The sequence below is a fragment of the Bombina bombina genome, chromosome 2 (assembly GCF_027579735.1).
Source record: "Bombina bombina isolate aBomBom1 chromosome 2, aBomBom1.pri, whole genome shotgun sequence".
Taxonomy (NCBI): Eukaryota; Metazoa; Chordata; class Amphibia; order Anura; family Bombinatoridae; genus Bombina; species Bombina bombina.
Window position 1 is genome coordinate 812,145,841 of NC_069500.1, and position 21,639 is coordinate 812,167,479.

The window sequence follows — 21,639 nt, forward strand, 5'->3', positions numbered from 1 at the left end:
TCTCTTTTAGAGATAGTGCAGACAGGACAAGAAAGAACGTGTTCTTTGATATCTTTATACAAATGAGGCCACCAGTAGTGTCTTGTGACTAACTCATGGGTTTTGGTAACCCCAGGATGACCCGCTAGAGATGATTCATGGACAGAGCGAAGTAGCGAGGGTCTGAGTGATGGTGGAATGTATAGTTTTGAACCATGGTAATAACAACCGTCTGGATGGAGTTGTATCATATGTAATGGTTTATTGTGATCTTTGTTTTGTTCTTTCAGGACTGTCGGTAAAGATTCAAAAGTAAATAGAAGGAATTTATCCTTTGGGATAATAGATTGTTCCGTTGTGGATACTGAAGTCTCAGATGCAATTCTGGAAAGAGCATCAGCTTTCTGTTTTTTTCCAGAAGGTCGGTAAGTGATAAGAAAGTTGAAGCGAGAGAAGAAAAGATTCCATCTGACTTGTCTAGCTGACAAGGTACGAGTACTTTTCAGGTATTGCAAATTCCTGTGGTCTGTGTAAATTAATGTAGGAATGGTGACCCCTTCCAACAAGTGACGCCAATGTTCTAATGAAAGTTTTATTGCAAGAAGTTCCTTGTCACCAATTGCATAGTTTTGTTCAGCTGTATTTAAAGTACGGGAATAAAAAGCTACAGGATGCAGAGGTTTTGTTAAATCTTCTCTCTGTGACAAGATGGCCCCAATGGCGAGGTTGGAGGCGTCAACCTCCAGTATGAACTGAAGTTTCATATTGGGGAAACGCAGAATAGGTGCTGTAGTAAATCTTTGTTTGAAGAAGTCAAAAGCAGTTTGAGCTTCCTGGGTCCATTTAAAAGGTGTATTCGCTCTTGTTAGGGCTGTTAAAGGTATTGCGAGTTTTGAAAAGTTTTTTATGAACTTGCGGTAGAAGTTCGCGAAACCCATGAAGCATTGTACCTGGCGTTTAGTTTTGGGAATAGGCCAGTTTAGAATAGCTTCTATCTTTTTGTTTTCCATACGAATACCAGAAGAAATTATTTCATAACCCAAAAATGATATAGACTGTGAGTTAAACAAACATTTTTCAGCTTTTGCATATAGATGGTTACCTCTGAGCCTAGAGAGGACTTGTCTTACGTGGAGGACATGTTCTTGATAAGTTTTAGAGTATATTAAGATGTCATCTAAGTAAATAACTATATAGACATCTAAGATATCTCTGAATAGGTCATTGATCAGGTGCTGAAAGGTTGCAGGGGCGTTACAAAGGCCAAACGGCATAACGACATACTCAAATAGGCCGTCAACCATTCATCGCCTGACCTAATCCGTATGAGATTGTATGCACCCCTTAAGTCTAATTTTGTGAAGAATTTAGCCCCCTCCAATCTTTCTATGAGTTCTGGAATGAGGGGCAGGGGATAACGGTTTTTGACTGTTATTTTGATTAACTGCCTGTAATCGACAATTGGTCTAAGAGACCCATCTTTATTTTTTACGAAAAATATACCGGCACTGGCCGTAGATGTGGAAGGACGTAAAAATCCTTTTTTTAAATTTTCATCAAGGTATGATTTCAAGTGTTTGAGCTCTGGCTCTGATAGAGGGAATATATGCCCGGATGGAATTTCAGAGCCTAGTATGATTTCAATCGGGCAATCATATTTCCTGTGGGGAGGCAGGTTTTCAGAATCTGTTTTACTAAACACATCGGCATAATCCTGGTAAACTTCAGGAATGTTGACATCCTGGAAGTCTTCAGTGGTTTGTAAAACAGTGACTGGAAAACAGGTAGACAAGCAGAAACTGGAGTTAAACGTAAGGGATTGATTAGCCCAGTTAATGTCAGGATTATGTGTAGTGAGCCAACTAATGCCTAAAACTATGGGTGAAATAGGCGAGGAGATAACATCGAATGTAATATACTCCCTGTGATGTTCTGCGGTCACTACTAGTAGGGGGATTGTTTGAAATTCTACTGGGCCAGAAGTGATGGGATTGCCATCAATGCCTCTCAAAGAAACAGGAGTCCGTTTGTGCACCAAAGGTATTTTATTTACATGTGTGAATTGTTTATCTATATATGAGGCTGTTGCTCCTGAGTCAATTATCGCGGAAGCGTTGACTCGGTGATGGTCCCACTGTAATAGAAGGGATAAATTTAGGTAGGATGATGGTTGTATCAGAGTACTGCAGCAGAATGGTTGCATAATAGTCTTACCCTTGTTTTGCCTCTGGAGAGTTGGGCATTCTTTGACAGTGTGGATATCAGATGCACAATACAAACAGAGGTTGTTTCTTCTTCTCCTGATCTTTTCCTCAGGCGACAGAGGACCTTTTATCATACCTATGTCCATAGGTTCAGATGTAGGTTTGACTATGTGAGGTGTTGTCTGTTTCTTTGGGTATGTGTCGTGATAAGACCTCTCCTGCTGTCGTTCCCTAAGACGTCTGTCTATTGTTATAGTAAGGGTCATTAATTCCTCAAGTGTAGGTGGTAACTCTAATCTAGAAAGTTCATCTTTTATTCCATCAGAGAGACCTAGTCTGAATTGATTTCTCAATGAAATATCGTTCCATAAAGTATCTTTTGCGCATTTTTTAAAGTCAGTAATGTAGTCTTGAACTACTCTTTTCTTTTGTGTAAGACTTCTCATAGCATTTTCTGCAGTGATTTGTTTGTATGGGTCCTCATAGAGTTGACCCATCGCAGTAAAAAAAAATTCTAAGGAATTCAATATATCATCATTGCTCTCAAAATAAGCATTAGCCCACGTGCGGGGCTCTCCCCTTAGGTAAGATATAACCGTGAGAACCCTAGCTCTATCGTTAGGGTAAGTGTGGGGTCTGAGAGAAAACATTAGTAAACACACATTTTTAAAATCTCTATAGAGAGACCTATCACCATGAAATTTCTCAGGGGGACTGACCTGAGGCTCTATTATGGGAAGTCTTTTATCAACAACATCCCTAATATATGCTTTTAATGCATCATTCTCAGCCTTGAGTGTATTTAAACCTTCTGTTAGTATATCAACCCTTTGGTTTAATGTCTGCATATGGGCGTTGATCCCAGCTGGGTCCATGTTGTAATTGGCTTAGTATTCTGTCAGGCTCAACCTTAATATCTCTAAAAGAATTTAGAATGTTTGGGCCATGTTAGACAAGTGAACCACAACTGCTGGGATTTAGCTAGATAAATTTGTGTATGTTGCTGAAGTGGTTAATGGATGCAGCATAGAGAAATCTGGCAGCATAGTTGAGTCCATAAAACCATACAGCAGGATATAATATATTGAAGGCATTTGTTAGTAGTTCCTATAGCCACCACATGTGTATATTGATACACTGAATAGGTGTGGCAGGAAAACTAGCAAACAGTTCAAATGTGAAATACAAAACCAAAAATCAGTATTACTGAAAACTGCAGTCTGAAATAGAGAAGTTATAACAGCCCTTTATATCTAGGAAATAGTACAAGCTGTCAGCTTAACTATAATAAAGCGCCAAGAGTGCTTTTTGTAGTGTGCACAAAATGGATTTTAAATTTAGAGAGATTGTTTGCAGAGATTCTGATAACAGTCCTTGTAATATATGCATATACTTTTATCCAAGCGCTTATAAGTTCATATATGGCAGCTTAACACTTTCCACAAGAAATGTATACATGTAGCAGATGTTCTTACCGGTATAAACTTAAGTGTAAGTTGCGGCCGTTGTAAGAAGGAGAATGCTGCAGCTCAGAGTGAGGCGTGGAGGTTGTGAGGATGAAGCAGTAGGTGCTTTGTGAACAGCGTTCACAAAATAAGCTGGATCAAGAGGGAGCTTGTAAAATAGCTCTTCAGGTAGAGGATGGCTGTAAGGATACTATCTGTCTCCAATACTAAGCAATGAGAATAAGGCAGGTGAGCCTTATAAAGCTGTTGAGAGTAAGCTGCTGGGTCCTAAAGTGAGACAAGTTTGTTATGTTGTATACATAGAGAGGATGACAACCTGACACAGGCAAACATCCTGTATAAAAATACAAATCTTCTAGGGTCTGTGGAATTCCAATCCTAGACAATTTATCTTTGATCTCTTCATTAAGACCCAGGCGGAAATGATTCTTCAGAGAAGGTTCGTTCCAAAGTGAATCCCTTGCAATTGAGCTATATAGTCCTCAACAGGTAGGCGGTTCTGTTTGAGGGCACGTATAGCACTTTCAGCAGAACTCTGCTTGAATGGATCCTCATATAGAGAAGACATTTGCTTTAGGAATTCATCCAAGGAATTCAATATAGGGTCCTGTTGTTCATAATACATATCAGCCCAAGCTCGGGGCTCCGCCCTGAGGTATGATATAAATGTCAGAACCTTAAGCCTATCCGTAGTATAAGTCCTGGCCTGGGCTTAAGCTCAAATAAAAGTAAGCAGGGGTTTTTAAATTCCCTAAACTGGGACCTATTGCCTGAAAAATTTTCAGGATTACTAACTTGTGGCTGACTATCTGTAGAAGGCACTTTAGCTGCATACAGATCTCTTAGACAAGTCTTGACAGTCACTTTGTAAATCCCTAACATTTTGTGTGAGGGTATCAAGTCTCTGTGACAAATTATCCAGCTGCTGTGTAACTTCCTCAGAAGTCATTGTCAGATTGTGGCTGGATCAATATGTAACAACTCCCAATTGTTAATTATAGCAATCACTGATGTCTGAGGTAAACTATGTAGAGCCCCTGAAAGGGGAGACAAAACAAGAATACTAATATATATGTGACACAGTTTCAACAGCAACTAACAGTTGCAGGTGTTGACACTGTGTCTTATTAAGTATTAAGTATTGCTACAGCACACAGGAATCTAGACAAACTGCTTATACCAAACTTGTGGAGGCAATAGATATATAATACAGATTTTGGCAGAGAGATAAGTTCAGCAGACAGTGTTAAATGAGTTACGTTCATACAACCTGTCAGCTAAAACCGGAAGATCTTTAGCAGATGAACGACTTGCTCCTGTGATACAAACTGCTGTGGATGTGACTTCAGTGCGGCTGTGTGCGGCTGTGTGCGGCTGTGGGAAGTGTCAGTAGTGGAGGCTGTGTGCTGTGAAGCCTGGCGGCCTTAGCTGATGACGTCACCGCACCAAAGGATGCAGTCTTCAGTGAGAAGAGGAGAGGTGCCGGAATGGCAGTAAGAAACTAGCGGTTGCTAGATACCACACGATCCAGGGGAGTGTGGCTTGTAGTTTAGGAGGTATCCAGAGCTCAGTCAGTGTGAGATAAAAGTGGTTCATCGGAACAGGCTGAATTAACCAGGCTGAAGAGCCTACAGGTTCACAGGGATGCTAACCATCAGCGACGTCTGAAAGGAAGGAGAAGTTTATATAGCCCTATAAAGCTAAATCCTTAAAGTGGTAGGCAGCCATAATAGTACTAAAGGCAATGAGCTCATGACAATACCTTACTCAAAAAATATGTGCTTAAAAAAATTCCTTCAGTAACCAAGCATAAAAGAAAAATAAAGTTTTCATCCTCAGTGGAAAGTGAACCCTCTTTCCTATTTAACAGAGGTATTATACAGTATAAATCTCTAAGAACGTGCCAATAGTACAATGTGAGAGAGAGAAAAAAACAAAAAACTTTAAGAACTCTCAATAAAATGCATGCTTGGGAAACTCCTTCAGTAACCAAGCTTGAAGCAAAAATGTATATCAGTAAGGAATGCACTCTTTTTACTGCTTGGCAAAGGTAAATCTCAAAAAAGAAGAAGAAAAAAGAATAATATACATATACCACATTGAATCTACACAGCTATGGTAAATTTTTGAAAATCTCAATAAATAGTGATATACAGTATTAATAATCTTAGAATACAGAGGTACCCACAGAAAGAAAAAAATATATATCATGTGCGATTTTAACCTTGAATTTTTTTAAAACAGATCTCAGTAAAGTATACAGTGAAAAGGAAAAAATAAATAAAAAAAACATATACCACATTGACCCTAAAATGAAAAGCTATGTTGAATTTTTGAAAAAAATCGTCAATCTTAGATTAATCTCAGTTTTATGAAGAATTAGAGCAGAGACTTGGGAAGCAATGAGGTTAGCCTCGCTTCTGTCCTCCAGCTTTTCTCCTGCTGCGCCTTCTTCAGATAGGTTGCCAATTCGACTGGTGTTTTTAATACTTTTCCTCTCACTAGATTTGATTTTGGGGGGTATTTTGTCCGGCTTTAGATATTTATCCATCAATTTCTTAACACTGTGCTGATGTTCAAGCAACCTTTCCGTGATTATATAATAGCAAGTTACCTCTTTGCTTTTATTCTAATTAAAATTTTCAAGCCCCTGAGACTGCTGAGTGAGTAAGCCAAAGAAAGAAATACAAGTGAGTTCTCTGCTTTAGTACATACTTTTATTTAGCTGAAGATCAACCACTCTGCTGCCTGTTAGTTAATCCACCATTACCTAAGCATCTTCTTAGATGTGACTTTTGCAAGTTTACAGGTTAAGTATCCTCTTAGGTATGTCTTTTGCAGGTTAAATAGAACTCTCAGAATGCATGATAAACTGGGCAGGAGAGAGAAGGCAAATTAATATTTTATTTAGTTTAATTCCAGCCACCTGGCTACATCCTGGTTAAGCAGTCCCCTGCCTTAATGAGCCCAAGTGCGCAAAGTTCTACAAAGCCCAAATTCCTCCTCTGCCCAGTCAATTACACATTTTAACTCCTGCAGTCAAACAGCTGTGCTCTAAATGTGTCCATCCAAGACAACAGGGTTTTTTTACCTGAAACTTCAGGCAGTTAGGAAATAAAGGAAAAAAGGCTTACCACTTCTTTACGCTACAGTTGTGTTTAGATGATAAGTTCTCCCTTTATATCCTCTTTCTCCCTCTTTGCAGGTGAAATACCAGCTTACTTGCACCGTCCTGGTGACTTTTCTGGGGTCCTGGTCAAGCTGGTTTATTATTTTAAAGAATTTTTGCATAACGTTAAGCAGCTGTAGTATTAAAAATTCTTAAAGTGAGTAAGTGTATTTAAAAAATTTATACAATTTGGGGAATTTTTTTATTTAGTATTATGGACATGGACTAAGACTGTGTTTTTTGACAAATGCTTAATATGCCTAGAGGCACAAATTGTTTTGCCTATGCAATTCTGCGCTGCATGCCTAGCTAGAAAACTTCAATTTAAAGATAATTTGTTGCCCTCTGAGCCCAATGTCTCTCAGGATGATGCTGTTCAGGCAATGTCACAGCTTTCTCCTCAAACGTCCCAAGCCTCTGTGGCATCACATACAGTGCCCTGCAGTTCCTCTCAGGCTCCTGGAGGAGTTTATTTGCCTGCAGATTTTGCTGCACAGGTATCTTCTGTGGTATCTGCAGCATTATCTGCTTTTCCTATGCTAGGAAAATGCAAGAGGAAAATTAGACAATCAGATAGTAAGGTTTCTGTTTCACCTACTGCTACCTACTGCTATGCAGGTTGCCCTCCCTCATAAATCTGATGAGGAGGATACGCCGGTAGCCTCTGAAAATGAAATCTCAGATTCGGACAGTATTATTCCTTCATCTGATACTGAAGAAGTAAACTTCAAATTTAAGCTTGAACACCTTTGTGTACTGTTAAAGGAGGTATTGGCTACTTTGGATGACTCTGATACTTCTGTCGTTGTCAACCCTAAGAAGTCTAGTAAACTTAATAAATACTATGATGTTCCTTTCTCTGTGGAATTTTTTCCTTTCCCAGACAATGTGACAGAGATTATTTCACAGGAATTGGAGAAGCCAGGGATTCCTTTCTCCCAGCCGCCCGTATTTAAAAAGATGTTTCCTGTTGCTGACTCCATTAAAGATTCTTGGCGCACAGTGCCGTAAGTAGAAGGGGCTATTTCTACTTTGGCTAAGAGAACTACGATCCCTATAGAGTATAGCTGCTCCTTTAAGGATCCCATGGACAAAAAGCTGGAAGCTTATTTGAAGAAGATGTATGTTCATCAAGGTCTTCAATGGCAACCTGCAGTTTGCATTGCCACAGTAGCAAGTGCGGCATCTTATTGGTGCGATGCCTTGTCTGAATCAATTTTAGTAGAGACTCCGTTGGAGGAGATACAAGATAGGATTAAGGCTCTCAAACTAGCCAATTCCTTTATTTCTGATGCTAGCATGCAAGTAATTAGACTGGGAGCCAAGATGTCTGGCTTCACTGTCTTAGCCCGTAGGGCACTGTGGCTAAAATCTTGGTCAGCTGATGTTACCTCTAAGTCCAAGCTTCTGCCGCTTCCTTACAAGGGGAAGACCTTGTTCGGACCTGGTCTAACAGAAATAAGTTCTGATATTACGGGTGGAAAAGGGTCTTTTCTACCGCAAGACAAGAAGAACAGACTCAAAGGACGTCAAAGTAATTTTTGTTCCTTTCGTAACTTCTAAGGTCAAAAATCTTCCTCTCCCTCTTCCAAGCAGCAGCAGTCCAAGTCTTCTTAGAAGCCCAATCAGTCTCGGAATAAGTGGAAGCAATCAAAGAAACCCTCACTTGAGTGTAAGTCAGCAAGAAGGGTTGACCTCGGTCCGGGTTCGGATCAAGTGGGGGGCAGACATTCCCTGTTTTGTCAAGCGTGGCAAAGAGATGTCCCAGACCCTTGGGCTGTGGACATAGTATCTCAGGGTTACAAAATAGAATTCAAAACTTTCCCTACCAGGGGCAGATTCCACCTCTCAAGATTATATGCAGACCAGGTAAAAAGAGAGGCATTCTTGAACTGCGTTCAGGACCTTTCCTCCCTGGGAGTGATTGTTCCAGTAAGGAAACAGGGTCTAGGATTCTATTCAAATCTGTTTGTGGTTCCCAAAAAAGAAGGAACTTTTCGACCCATTTTAGACCTAGAATGCCTCTACAGGTTTTTCAGGGTACCGTCCGTCAAAATCAAAACCATTCGTTCCATTCTTCCTTTGGTCCAAGAGGGTCAGTTCATGATGACCATAGACCTGAAAGACACGTATCTTCATGCTCCCATCCACAGGGATCATCACAAATTCCTGAGATTCACCTTTCTAGACAAACACTTTCAGTTTGTGGCTCTTCCGTTTGGCCTTGCCACAGCTCCCAGAATTTTCTCAAAGGTTCTGGGAGTTCTTTTGGCAGTGATCAGGTCTCGGGGAATTGCAGTGGCGCCATACCTGGACGACATATTGGTTCAGGCGCCATCTTTTCAACAAGCAAATTCTCATACTCATTCTCAACTTGTCTTTTCTATGTTCCCACAGTTGGAAAGTGAATATGGAGAAGAGTTCCCTTGTTCCAGCTACAAGGGTGGTTTTCGTAGGGACCATAATAGATTCCCTATCTATGAAAAAAAAATTGACAGAGCTCAGAAAATCCAAAATTCTCTCCTCTTGCCTCTCTCTTCAGTCTACTGTTCGGCCATTGGTGGCTCAGTGTATGGAGGTAATTGGTCTGATGGTCACTTCCATGGACAGCATTCCCTTTGCTCGATTCTATTTGAGAGCTCTGAAATTATGCATGCTCAGACAATGGAACAGAGACCATTCGGATCTGTTTCAGAGGATAGATCTAGACCAGTCGACAAGAGACTCTCTCCCGTGGTGGCTTTCTCAGGACCATCTGTCTCAGGGCACATGCTTCTTGGGTGATTGTGACCATGGACGCCAGCCTGCTAGGCTGGGGAGCAGTCTGTGACTCGTTAAAGGCACAGGGACTATGGACTTGGGAGGAGTCTGCTTTCCCCCAAACATCTTGGAGTTGAGATCGATTTAAAATAGTCTAATGGCTTGGCCCCAATTGTCCTTAGCCCGGTTTATCAGGTTTCAGTCGGACAACATCACTTAAGTAACTTACATCAACCACCAGGGAGGAACTCAGTGTTCCTTAGCCATGAACAAGGTGGCACAGATTTTTCAGTGGGCAGAAGCTCACAATTGTTTTCTATCTGCCATCCACATTCCTGGAGTGGACAACTGGGAAGCCGATTTCCTGAGCAGACAGACATTTCATCCCGGGTAGTGGGCTCTCCATCCGGAGGTGTTCTCCAGGTTAACCTTCAAATGGGGGGTGCTGGAGTTGGATCTGGTGGCGTCTCGGTAGAACGCCAAGCTTCCAAGGTACGGTTCAAGGTCAAGAGATCCTCAGGCCGCTCTAATAGATTAGGTCTAGCATACCTGTTTCCTCCGTTTGCGCTCCTTCCATGAGTTATTGCTAGTATCAAACAAGAGAGAGCATCTGTAATTCTAATAGCTCCTGCATGGTCTCGCAGGATTTGGTATGGAGACCTAGTGAAGATGTCCTCTCGGCCACCTTGGAGGTTTCTTCTGAGGAAGAACCTTCTAACTCAGGGTCCTTTCCTCCATCCAAATCTCATTTCTCTGAAGCTGACTGCTTGGAGATTGAATGCTTCATTGAGACCATGATCCAGGCTCGCAAGCCTGTTACTCGAAAAATTTACCATAAGGTATGGCGTAAATACCTTTATTGGTGTGAATCTAAGGGCTACTCTTGGAGTAGGGTCAGGATCCCTAGAATTTTGTCATTTCTCCAGGAAGGTCTGGAGAAATGGTTGTCAGTCAGTTCTCTCAAAGGTCAGATTTCTGCATTATCTATTTTGTTACACAAACGTCTGGCGGATGTGCCAGATGTTCAATCTTTTTGTCAGGCCCTGGTCAGATTTAGGCCTGTGTTTAAACCTGTTGCTTCTCCTTGAAACCTTAATCTTGTTCTTAAAGTTTTGCAGCAGGCTCTGTTTGAGCCAATGCATTCCATAGATATTAAGTTTCTATCTTGGAAGATTTTGTTTCTTATTGCTATCTCTTCTGCTCGGAGAGTTTCGGAACTCTTGGCTTTGCAGTGTGATTCGCCTTACCTTATCTTTCATGCGGATAAGGCAGTTCTTGGTACTAATTTGGGGTTTCTTTCTAAAGTGGTTTTGGATAGAGATATTAATCAGGAAATTGTTCCTTCTCTCTGTCCCAATCCTTCTTCTCATAAAGAACGTCTGTTGCACAACTTGGATGCTGTGCATGCTCTAAAATTCTTCCTACAGGCGACTAAAGATTTTCGCCAGTCTTCTGCCCTGTTTGTTTGTTTGTTTCTCTGGAAAGCATAAGGGTCAGAAGGCTACTTCTACTTCTCTTTCCCTCTGGTTGAGAAGTATGATTTGTTTTGCTTATAAGACTGCTGGACAGCAGCCTCCTGAGAGAATTACAGCTCATTCCACTAGGGCTGTCTCCTCTTCTTGGGCTTTCAAAGATGAAGCTTCTGTGGAACAGATTTGCAAGGCTGCAACTTGGTCCTCTCTGCATACTTTTTCCAAATTTTCCAAATTTGATACTTTTTGCCTTAGCTGAGGCCTCTTTTGGGAAAAGCTTCTTCAAGTGGTGGTGCCTTCTGTTTAGGTCTGCCTGTCTTGTTCTCCCTCCCTGTTCATTCTGTGTCCTCTAGCTTGGGTATTGGTTTCCACTAGTAATTGAATGACGTCGTGGACTCCCTGTATCTTAGGAAAGAAAACTAAATGTATCCTTACCTGATAAATTTCTTTCTTTCCGGATATGGAGAGTCCACGACTTCACCCTTTATTAAGATTGTTATTTTTAACTAAACCTCAGGCACCTCTACACCTTTGTGTTATTCTTTTCCATTTCCCTTTGGTCGAATGCCTGGGGATTATGGGTAGGGGAGTGAAACTTAACAGCTTTGCTGTGGTGCTCTTTGCCTCCTCCTGCTGGCCAGGAGTGATATTCCCACTAGTAATTGAATGACGTTGTAGACTCTCCATATCCGGAAAGAAAGAAATTTATCAGGTAAGCATAAATTTTGTTTTTTCTTTTATAATTCAGATTGAGCATACAATTTTAAACAGCTTTTGAATTTACTTTTACTATTAAATGTGCATCATTATCTTGGTATCCTTTGATGAAGAAGCAGCAATGCACTACTAGGAGCTAGGTGAACACATCAGCTGAGAGAATGACAAGAAGCATAAATGTGCAACCACCAATCACCAGCTGCTCCTAAGCCTACCTAAGTATTTTTTAACAAAGGATACCAAAAGAATGAAGCAAATTAGATAGTAAAAGTAAATTTGAAAGTTGTTTAAAATTGCATGCTCTATCTGAATCATGAACGTTTCATTTTTAGTTTACTGTCCCTTTAAGCTTGAACAATATTGTTATAATGCTATTGTTTAATTTCTTGCAATTCTCTATTTATTATATATCTAAGGTTGAGCACCAAACTTACAGTATACAGTTATGTTGATGGACAATAATACGTTATGAGTATAATAACAAAAAGTGTTTTATTTTTCCCTCAGAACAGAATATTTGTAAAAAAAACAAAACAAAAAAAACACATTTAAGCATGCCCTATATTAAATACAACAAAGAAACATCTTTGATGTTCAGAAAGGCAATCAACAACCACAACTAAAATAAGTAGCAGATGGCATTTATATTAAAGTAATTTATGTGAGCAGTAAATGTTGTGGCCACCTTAAGAATGCAGAACTGAAGCAATTTGTTTTGGTATACTGACAAAACTATTTTTTCATGTAGTTATAAAGTAAGCTTCTGCAGTATTTTCCATAACTTTTCTTTTGACTTTGGTTGCTTTTTTCTGTCGTCTGTCTCAATGACCTGACCACACTGTTATAGTTATATTGAGATCAGTGTTAGGTGATGAACAGCCAAATTCTGTGATTATTCCATTTGCAGACTTTGGGGCCGATTTATCAATGTCTGTCCGACATGATAGGCTATAGCGTATCACGTCTGACAGACATACATTACACAAGCAGCTCTGGTGAACTGCTTGTGCAATGCCGCCCCCTGCAGATTCGCAGCCAATTGGGGGGGTGTCAATCAACCCGATCGTAGAGGATCGGGCGGATTGATGTCCGCAGCCTCAGAGACTGCTGCTTCTTAACTGCTGTTTCCGGTGAGCCTGTTTCCGGCGAGCCCCTTTTTCTCTAATAATGCCTTAATTAAGTGTACAGTATAATGAATCAAGACATACATTCTAAACATTAATAGTCAATATTCTAGCCAATTTTGACTAAATTCAGACAACTCTAATTGAAAGGAGCTCCTATCACAAGAAGACAGCATACAGCACAAACACAACAGAACTCTCACAAAATAGGGTAATCTATCCTTATAATGTTTGTCGTAAAATTGTCTGTGTCATCTTTGTTCCTAAAAATTGCCTTCACTTGGTGCAGGGAAGGCATTTGCTAGAGTAAACTAGTGGCATTTGTTCATTGTTTTATAATGCTTTGGAATATGAAGACTTTAAAAATGCAGTCTCCTCTACTTACTCTGACCCTCCAGTATTTGTTAGATTAGATGGATATCAATCTAAAATATTAAAAAATTCTTAATGAAACACAACACGGTTGTCCCCTTTCTACATTATTGTTTGTTCTATGTATTGAGCCCTTGGGGGCTAGTGTTAAACAGAAACCAGATGTTTCTGGAATCAGAGTTGATTAAACCTAGCATAAGATTGTTCTTTTTGCAGATGACATTATACTGGCTGTCACCCAGCCACTGTTATCTTTAATCAGTATCTATTATATTACTTAAAAAATGTATTTTGTAAGATGGAGAGTTCATGACCCATCAAATGTGGGATTAAAGTTCAGTTTAAGAGAAGGAGGCAAAACATCACAGATTTTTAAATCCTCCCACTTTCCCATGATCTCTTAGTCAGATGTCACAGTAGTGGCTTACATCAATCACCAAGGCACCTTAGTGCAAAACGTCATCATTGCATGATTTCAACAATCCACATTATGGGTGGGGACAACTTGGACGTTGACTTCTTCAGAATTCAATGCCTTCACCCTGGTGAACGGTCTTTGAATTAGGAGTTATTCGACCAAATTGTGAAACTTTGAAACAGGTCAGATATAGATTTCATGGCCTCTTTCATTAAATCACAATCTATCCCAGCATTGTGTGAGATTTCAAGATCCCAAATTGACTCTGAAAGATGCATTAGGGACTTGCTGGTCACTTAATCTGAATAATATATTTTCTCCTTTTGTGTTCAAGGTAATAGCCAGGATGGAACAGCAAAGGGTCTCTGTGATTCTGATTGCTCTGTCATGGCGTCAAAGGATTGTTATGCAGATCTGAGACAAATTACCTCTAATCAGACTTGGAATTTTCCTCTCAGGAAGGACCTTCCCTCTTAAAGTCCCTTCTTTCATAAAGATTTTTCAGATTCAGTGATAGAAACCCTGACTCAGACCAGAAGGTCTGTTACAAGAGACATTTATCACAAAGTCTGGAAAGTTTTCCATTCTTGTTGTAAATCTAAGAATTATCATTGGAACTCTTTTAGGATTCCTCATTTTATAAAAGAATTGCAGGATGGTATGGATAAGGGTTTATCAGCCATGTTCCTTTAAGGGACACTAAAGTAAAAATTAAAGTTTCATTATTCAGATAAAGCATGCAATTTAAAAAAAAACTATATATATAAGCACACTTTCGGAGACTCCTGCTCCTCCTGAGCATGTGCAAAAGTGCACAGTGTATATTCATTTTGTGATTGGCTAATGACTGTCATATGATACAGGGGGAGGGAAAACTGGATTGTGATTGTAAAGTTTAGTTGAAAAAGTTTTTTATTCATTTTTTCTTCAGAATTACAAAGAGCATAAGTCACATAAACATATCATAGTAAGAATTAAGGCTTACAACAACAAGTCACACTCTCATTTAAACAGGTACATTCCATCCATGGTTTCCAGGCCTCAGCACCAATTAAAACCCTGTATTGCCTGATATGATGGTACACATTATCTCTTTCTGTAACTTTATTCAATCCCATATCTAGGAAGAACACAAATCATAAAAAAGATCTACATGAACTTGCAGGACCCTTGAAACAGTGGGGTTCGAGCAAGCTTAAGCCTTACATTTTGATCAATACTCTAACTAATCAGTAGGTGTGTTTAGTATTGTAGGTTATTGGTCGGATTGCTCACCAGATCTAGCCTCTGAATACATGATCCATGGTTCCCAGACGGAAACAAACTGCTCTTTGGTATCAAGCAAATTTGCTGCATTGCTACTCATTTGATAGTAGTATCCAATTTTATTTACAATAAGCTGAAAGGTAGGGATCGTTGATTTCCAAAACTGGGCTATTGTTAATCTAACTATCATAAAGATTGTAAATATAAACTTATTTAGTGTAAGATTGAACCCAGGCAGAGGTTCATGCAAAAGGGCTTGGGTGGCTGATACCCTTAAAGGATGTCTGAAAATATCATTTAATAACCTGAATGTTTGCAACCAAATGTTAGAGACCTGCGGGCAATCCCACCACATATGTGAATAAGTGCCTATTTCGTCACACCCTCTCAGACATTTACCTCCACCTATCTCCGAATTATGAAGTCTCGAGGGGTGAAAGTACCATCGAAATGCTGTCTTCATGTAGTTCTCTTTGAGATGAGCACATATGGAAAAGGAAGGCCCCCTATACAAAACAGTATTCCATTTTGCAAGTGGCCAAGCATAATTAAATTCCTCTTCCCACTTTTGCATAAAGGGAAGCTTACATGCAGTCAGCGGAGAGTTAAAAATGGTATACAATCTAGTAATAGTGCCTCTCACTCTCAGCTTGGCTAAGCAGATTTGTTCTAGGTAAGTGGTACTCCCTTTATATGAGCTACCTATCACTTCAAAGACTCTCGCCCTCAGCTGCAGATAATGGTACCAACAGGGTCTATCTTGTTCATTGAGGCTAGTATATGTGTTAAAGTCCATAAAGTACTGTCCCCTCAGAGTGTCTGCAATTCTATACAACCCCCTATTAGCCCATTTATTCTGAAGTCCCAAGTCAAGCGTAGTGGATAGAGTTACTAAAGGCATTGCCTTGGATGTGTCTGAAATTAGCCTAAACTTGGCGGTCAGAGTGTCCCATAGCGAAATGGAGTGTGAGACTGCTAGAAAAGTTTTCCATATAGTGGGTCGATGGGATTTATTGGTCCATAAAAGTTTATAAATTGGTTCCACCCCAACCATATTGGATTCTAATTGTACCCATTGAATATTATCAGCTCTATTATGCCATAATGCTGTCTGAGGCATTCGAGCTGCATGGTAGTATGCTAGAAAGTCTGGCAGTCCCATTCCCCCCTCTCCCCTACCTCTACAAAGAGTTTGTTTATTAGTTCTTGATCTGCTTCCTTGCCAAATAAACAAAATTATATGTTTTTGTAGTTGTATGAGCATTTGGGTTGACAGTGATACAGGAAGACATCTGAATAGATACAATAATTTTGGGAGGATTTACATTTTAATTCCAATTATTCTGCCATATAACGAGATTTTCATCTTCTCCCACTTCTGAAGCAAATTTTTAACCTGCGAGATCAAGGGAGGATAGTTCATTTGGTATAGAGCGTCAACCTTACTCGTGAGCATCACCCCTAGATATCCCTTCTCTGCCCAAGAAAAAGAAAAATTAAGCTCTATAAGTTTTTTAGTGTGTGCTGGCAAATTGACACTAATAGCTTTGCATTTATCATTATTAATTTTGTAGCCCGAGATCTCAGCAAACTTATCTATAGTTGAGTATAATATTGGTAGGGAGATAAGTGGCTTGGTGATCGATTGGATAACATCATCCGCAAAAAGACAAATTTTGTATTCTTTAGCATTTACGTTTATTCCTGTTATATCTGCATTTCGTCGAATATTAGCTGCTAGAGGTTCGATACATAGAGCAAATAGTAGCGGGGAGAGAGAGCGCCCCTGTCTAGTACCATTTGCAATTTCTATGGGCTTTGATTTATATCCTGCTATCTTAACAAATGCAGATGGATGACAGTATATCATGGAAATTGTCTTTCTGAAGTTTCCCGTTATGCCATTGTGTCTAGAATGCCTTCTCTGCATCCGAGGAAAGGAACAGAGAAGGCCCTCTTTTAACCGATGCAAAATTAATTAAATCTATCACTTTTCTAACATTATCTGGGGCCTCCCTATTTGTTATGAACCCTACCTGATCCGGATGGACGAGTTTGGGCATTAGCTTGTTGAGTCTGGAGGCTAAAATTTTAGAAAAACATTTAATATCTTGATTAATTAAGGAGATAGGACAAAAAAATTTGCAATGCTGTTTATTTTTGCCCGGCTTCGGGATAACCGAAATCCATGCTAGTAAAAATTATTTCGGGATAAAACCCCCTTCTAACATGTGGTTAAAAGTGCTTACCAGTAAGGGGTCCAGTTCATCTAGGAACAGCTTATAAAAAATACCATTCCACGGAAAAGTCTCCCGTTTATAGAGCTACCAGGCGCTAATGTATTAATGGATAATGTTGCTTGTAACCGAAGTAAATAATAAAGTACAAGTTACCCACACATCCGGATATGTGATTTTGCTTGCTCATGCGGTCAGGGCTAAGTAACAGGTATGTGCGTATGTATGGTGGGGATAATATAAGAGAGAGCCTCTTGGCACCAAATAAAGCAGATATGTATTAATATAATTGGAGTCTCTTACCACAATGTACCTTCCTGATTCTGCTTTGCCGTCCACAGCTCCTCTGTAAACCCCCAACACTGCTACAATCGTCTGTTACGTCCAAACTTAGCTCCGCTGACCAAGTCGCTCCGTTCCTCCGTGTATCCGTCTATCGTCACTTCCGGTGTGCGGCTCCGTGTGGATCCAAGCGGCTGATAGGTCCTACTCATTCAGCCGACTGCCCAACTCGCTGCAAGTGCCTCTTGGTAGTGCCGAGTCCCGCTTGGTAAAAAATCAATCCAAGGCAAACAAACGACCAGGCAGGACTACAAGGCATTACATGAAATCAAGGTGCGTGCTTTATTGGAAACGTTTTAAAAACATCAATAACAGAGCCTGACAGCTCCAAGACAAAGTGTCTTACGCGTTTCGGCTTGGATTAGCCTTACTCATAGACATAACTATGACCCGGAACTACCGGCTTAAATAGCTGGTGCTCAGGGTCATAGATTAATGGCAGCTGTCAGTGTAAATTAGGTTCAACATCACAAGACTGGTAATGGGCATAGATAGATTGATTGTCACTATAAACATTATGGAGACAATAGAGTTAATATATTATACAATAAAGACTGATACATTCATAAGGGAATACATATAAGAGCCGTATTCTAACATAACCACTAACCTATACTGGAACTCGTGGCACTATCTCTGTTAGCTGAAATATTATGGATCTGTCCATACATTTATATCTGTTTCGAGTGTCTTACTCATGTGTAGATTTGGGCTGGAAATAAAAGTATATATGGCATATTAGTGTTTTGGAAGCAACCACTTGTACATAGTTTGAAAAATTGATAATAATAATATAAAGAGAATATGCAGTAAGTGAGTTTGCAGCAAGTACTTTGGCGTTTAAGCTGGCAAATAGAAATGGAAGGGGATATAATCATAAATATTAGAAACATTAAATGTACCCCTAAATCTCGGTTCACACTGCTTGTTAGTAGCCCTAAATAAAAGTTTTTGCAAACTGCTAAATATGATTGCAATTTGTACAGATTGGAAAGAATTTTTTTTGGAAAAACCAGAAGAATATACAACTAGAAACCACTATATAACCAGCTCTAAGTACATATAAATGTGAAATTTGTATTGAAAAAAAATAAACATGGATATTCTGTAACATAAAATTCTATTCCTTCGCTCAAAATTGACTCTTGTATTCAGTTATGTATTGAAAACCCCTAAATTCACTAATTATAATGAATGTGTGTCCAGGACTTATTTTCCCCTTCTATGTATACTTGGTTATAAGCCTGAATAGTATTAGTAAATGGGTATAAATGTTTGTTAATTTAATGTCTTTATTTGTTTATTTTTCTCTCTTCCAAAAATTGATAACATCTCCCTCAATGTTAAACCCCTGGGGTTTTCTAGTTTTTAACTGGAAAATCCAGAAAGCTTCTTTGTACAGTAATTTACTTGTGGTATCCCCTCCTCTCTCTGGGGATCTGATATGATCAATTACCTGCCAAACAAAGCTCTTGACATCTTTCTCGTGCACATTGATGAAATGTCTTGCCAAATCAGAAACTTCAGCTCCATTGTCAATATTGTTGAGGTGCTCCCTGATGCGTGAGCGTACCTCTCTAGTGGAGCACCCAACATATTGCTTGTTACATAGTGTGCACTCCACAAGATAGACAACATTGGAAGTGCGACAATTGGTGCAGCTGAGGAGATCAAACACTCTCTGAGTTACTTTTGATTGAAAAGTTTTGGTTCCTCTAGTGCGACCACATGCAATGCACTTAGAGAAATGACATTTGTAATGTCCTTTGACACTGAGCCAGCTACTAGTTGCTGATGTCTGCTTTTTTAGCAGTATATCCATCCGGACCAGGTGCTTTGTTAGCTTTTAGGTGTTTGATTGTTTGTCTAATTTAATTCAGTGTGATAGGTGCATTTAGGCTATCTGCGTCAACAGTATCGAGCTTAGGCAAGTCGCCTTGACCCAAAAAGTCTTGGAAGTTAGCTATGTGTTGGAGATACTTATCCTTTCGAGGAAGGGCGTACAGTGTCTGGTAATATGATGCCAATGTATCTGCTATAATCTGTGGGTTATTAGAAGTGGAACGATCTGGTTTCTGCAGCTGAGGGATTGTCGTGAGCCTCAATAAATCTTTCAATCTATTGGCTAACATTTTGTCAGGCTTATTCGCATGAATAAAATACTGTGTATCAATAATTTTTAATTTTAATTTTTTTAATTTTTTTTTTATATTATTTTTATTGAGGTTGTGCGAATAATACAACATAATTAGGTTACCCCAAAATACACAAAAACATAATTTATGTAAGAACTTACCTGATAAATTAATTTCTTTCATATTAGCAAGAGTCCATGAGCTAGTGACGTATGGGATATACATTCCTACCATGAGGGGCAAAGTTTCCCAAACCTTAAAATGCCTATAAATACACCCCTCACCACACCCACAATTCAGTTTAACGAATAGCCAAGAAGTGGGGTGATAAGAAAGGAGCGAAAGCATCAAAAATAAGGAATTGGAATAATTGTGCTTTATACAAAGAAATCATAACCACCACAAAAAGGGTGGGCCTCATGGACTCTTGCTAATATGAAAGAAATGAATTTATCAGGTAAGTTCTTACATAAATTATGTTTTCTTTCATGTAATTAGCAAGAGTCCATGAGCTAGTGACGTATGGGATAGCAGATACCCAAGATGTGGAACTTTCACGCAAGAGTCACTAGAGAGGGAGGGATAAAATAAAGACAGCCAATTCCGCTGAAAAATTAATCCACTACCCAAATCAATTTTTATAATGAAAAAAACTGAAGTTATAAGCAGAAGAATAAAACTGAAACAGCTGCGTAAAGTACTATTCTACCAAAAACTGCTTCTGAAGAAGAGAAAACATCAAAATGGTAGAATTTAGTAAAAGTATGCAAAGAAGACCAAGTCGTTACTTTGCAAATCTGATCAACAGAAGCTTCATTCTTAAAAGTCCAGGAAGTAGAAACTGACCTAGTAGAATGAGCCGTAATCCTCTGAGGCGGGGATTAACCCGACTCCAAATAAGCAAGATGAATCAAAAAGCTTTAACCAAGATGCCAAAGAAATGGCAGAAGCCTTCTGACCTTTCCTAAAACCAGAAAAGATAACAAATAGCCTAGAAGTCTTTCTGAAATCTGAATAGCTTCAACATAATTTCAAAACTCTTACCACATCCAAAGAATGTAAGAATCTCTCCAAAGAATTCTTAGTATTAGGACACAAGGAAGGGACAATAATTCCTCTACTAATGAAGTTAAAATTCACAACTTTAGGTAAAAATTGAAAAGAAGACAGCAAAACCACCTTATCCTGATGAAAAATCAGAAAAAGGAGACACAAGAAAGAGCAGATAATTCAAAAAACTGTTCTAGCTGAAGAGAAGTCTAAAGGAACAATACTTTCCATGAAAGTAATTTAAATGTCCAAAGAAAGCATATGCTCAAACGGAAGAGCCTGTAAAGCCCTCAGAACCAAATTAAGACTCCAAGGAGGAGAAATTGGCTTAAATGACAGACTTGATACGAACCAAAGCCTGAACAAAACAATCAATAACAGAAAGATTAGCAATTTTTTCTGTAAAAACAGCACAGAAAAAGCAGAGATTTGTCCTTGCAAGGAGCTTGCAGACAAAAACCCTTATCTAAACCATCCTGAAGAAACTATAAAATCCTAGGAATTCTAAAAGAATGCCAAGAGAATTTATGAGAAGAGCATCAAGAGATGTAAATCTTTCAAACTCGATAATAAATCTTACTAGACACAGATTTATGAGCCTGCAACATAATATTAATCACTGAGTCAGAGAAATTTCTAAGACTAAGTACTAAGCGTTAAATCTCCATACCATCAAATTAATAATTTGAGTTCCTGATGGATAAAATGAATGTTAAGATATAAGGTGTGGCCTTAATGGAAGTGACCAAGATTGGCAACTGGACATCCGAACAAGAACCATATACCAAAACCTGTGTGGCCATGCTGGAGCCAGCAGCAACACAAAAGATTGCTCCCTGATGATTTTGAAAATCACTCTAAAAAGAAGAACCAGAGGCGAAAAGATATAGGCAGATTGATAACTCCAAGGAAGTGTCAATGCATACAC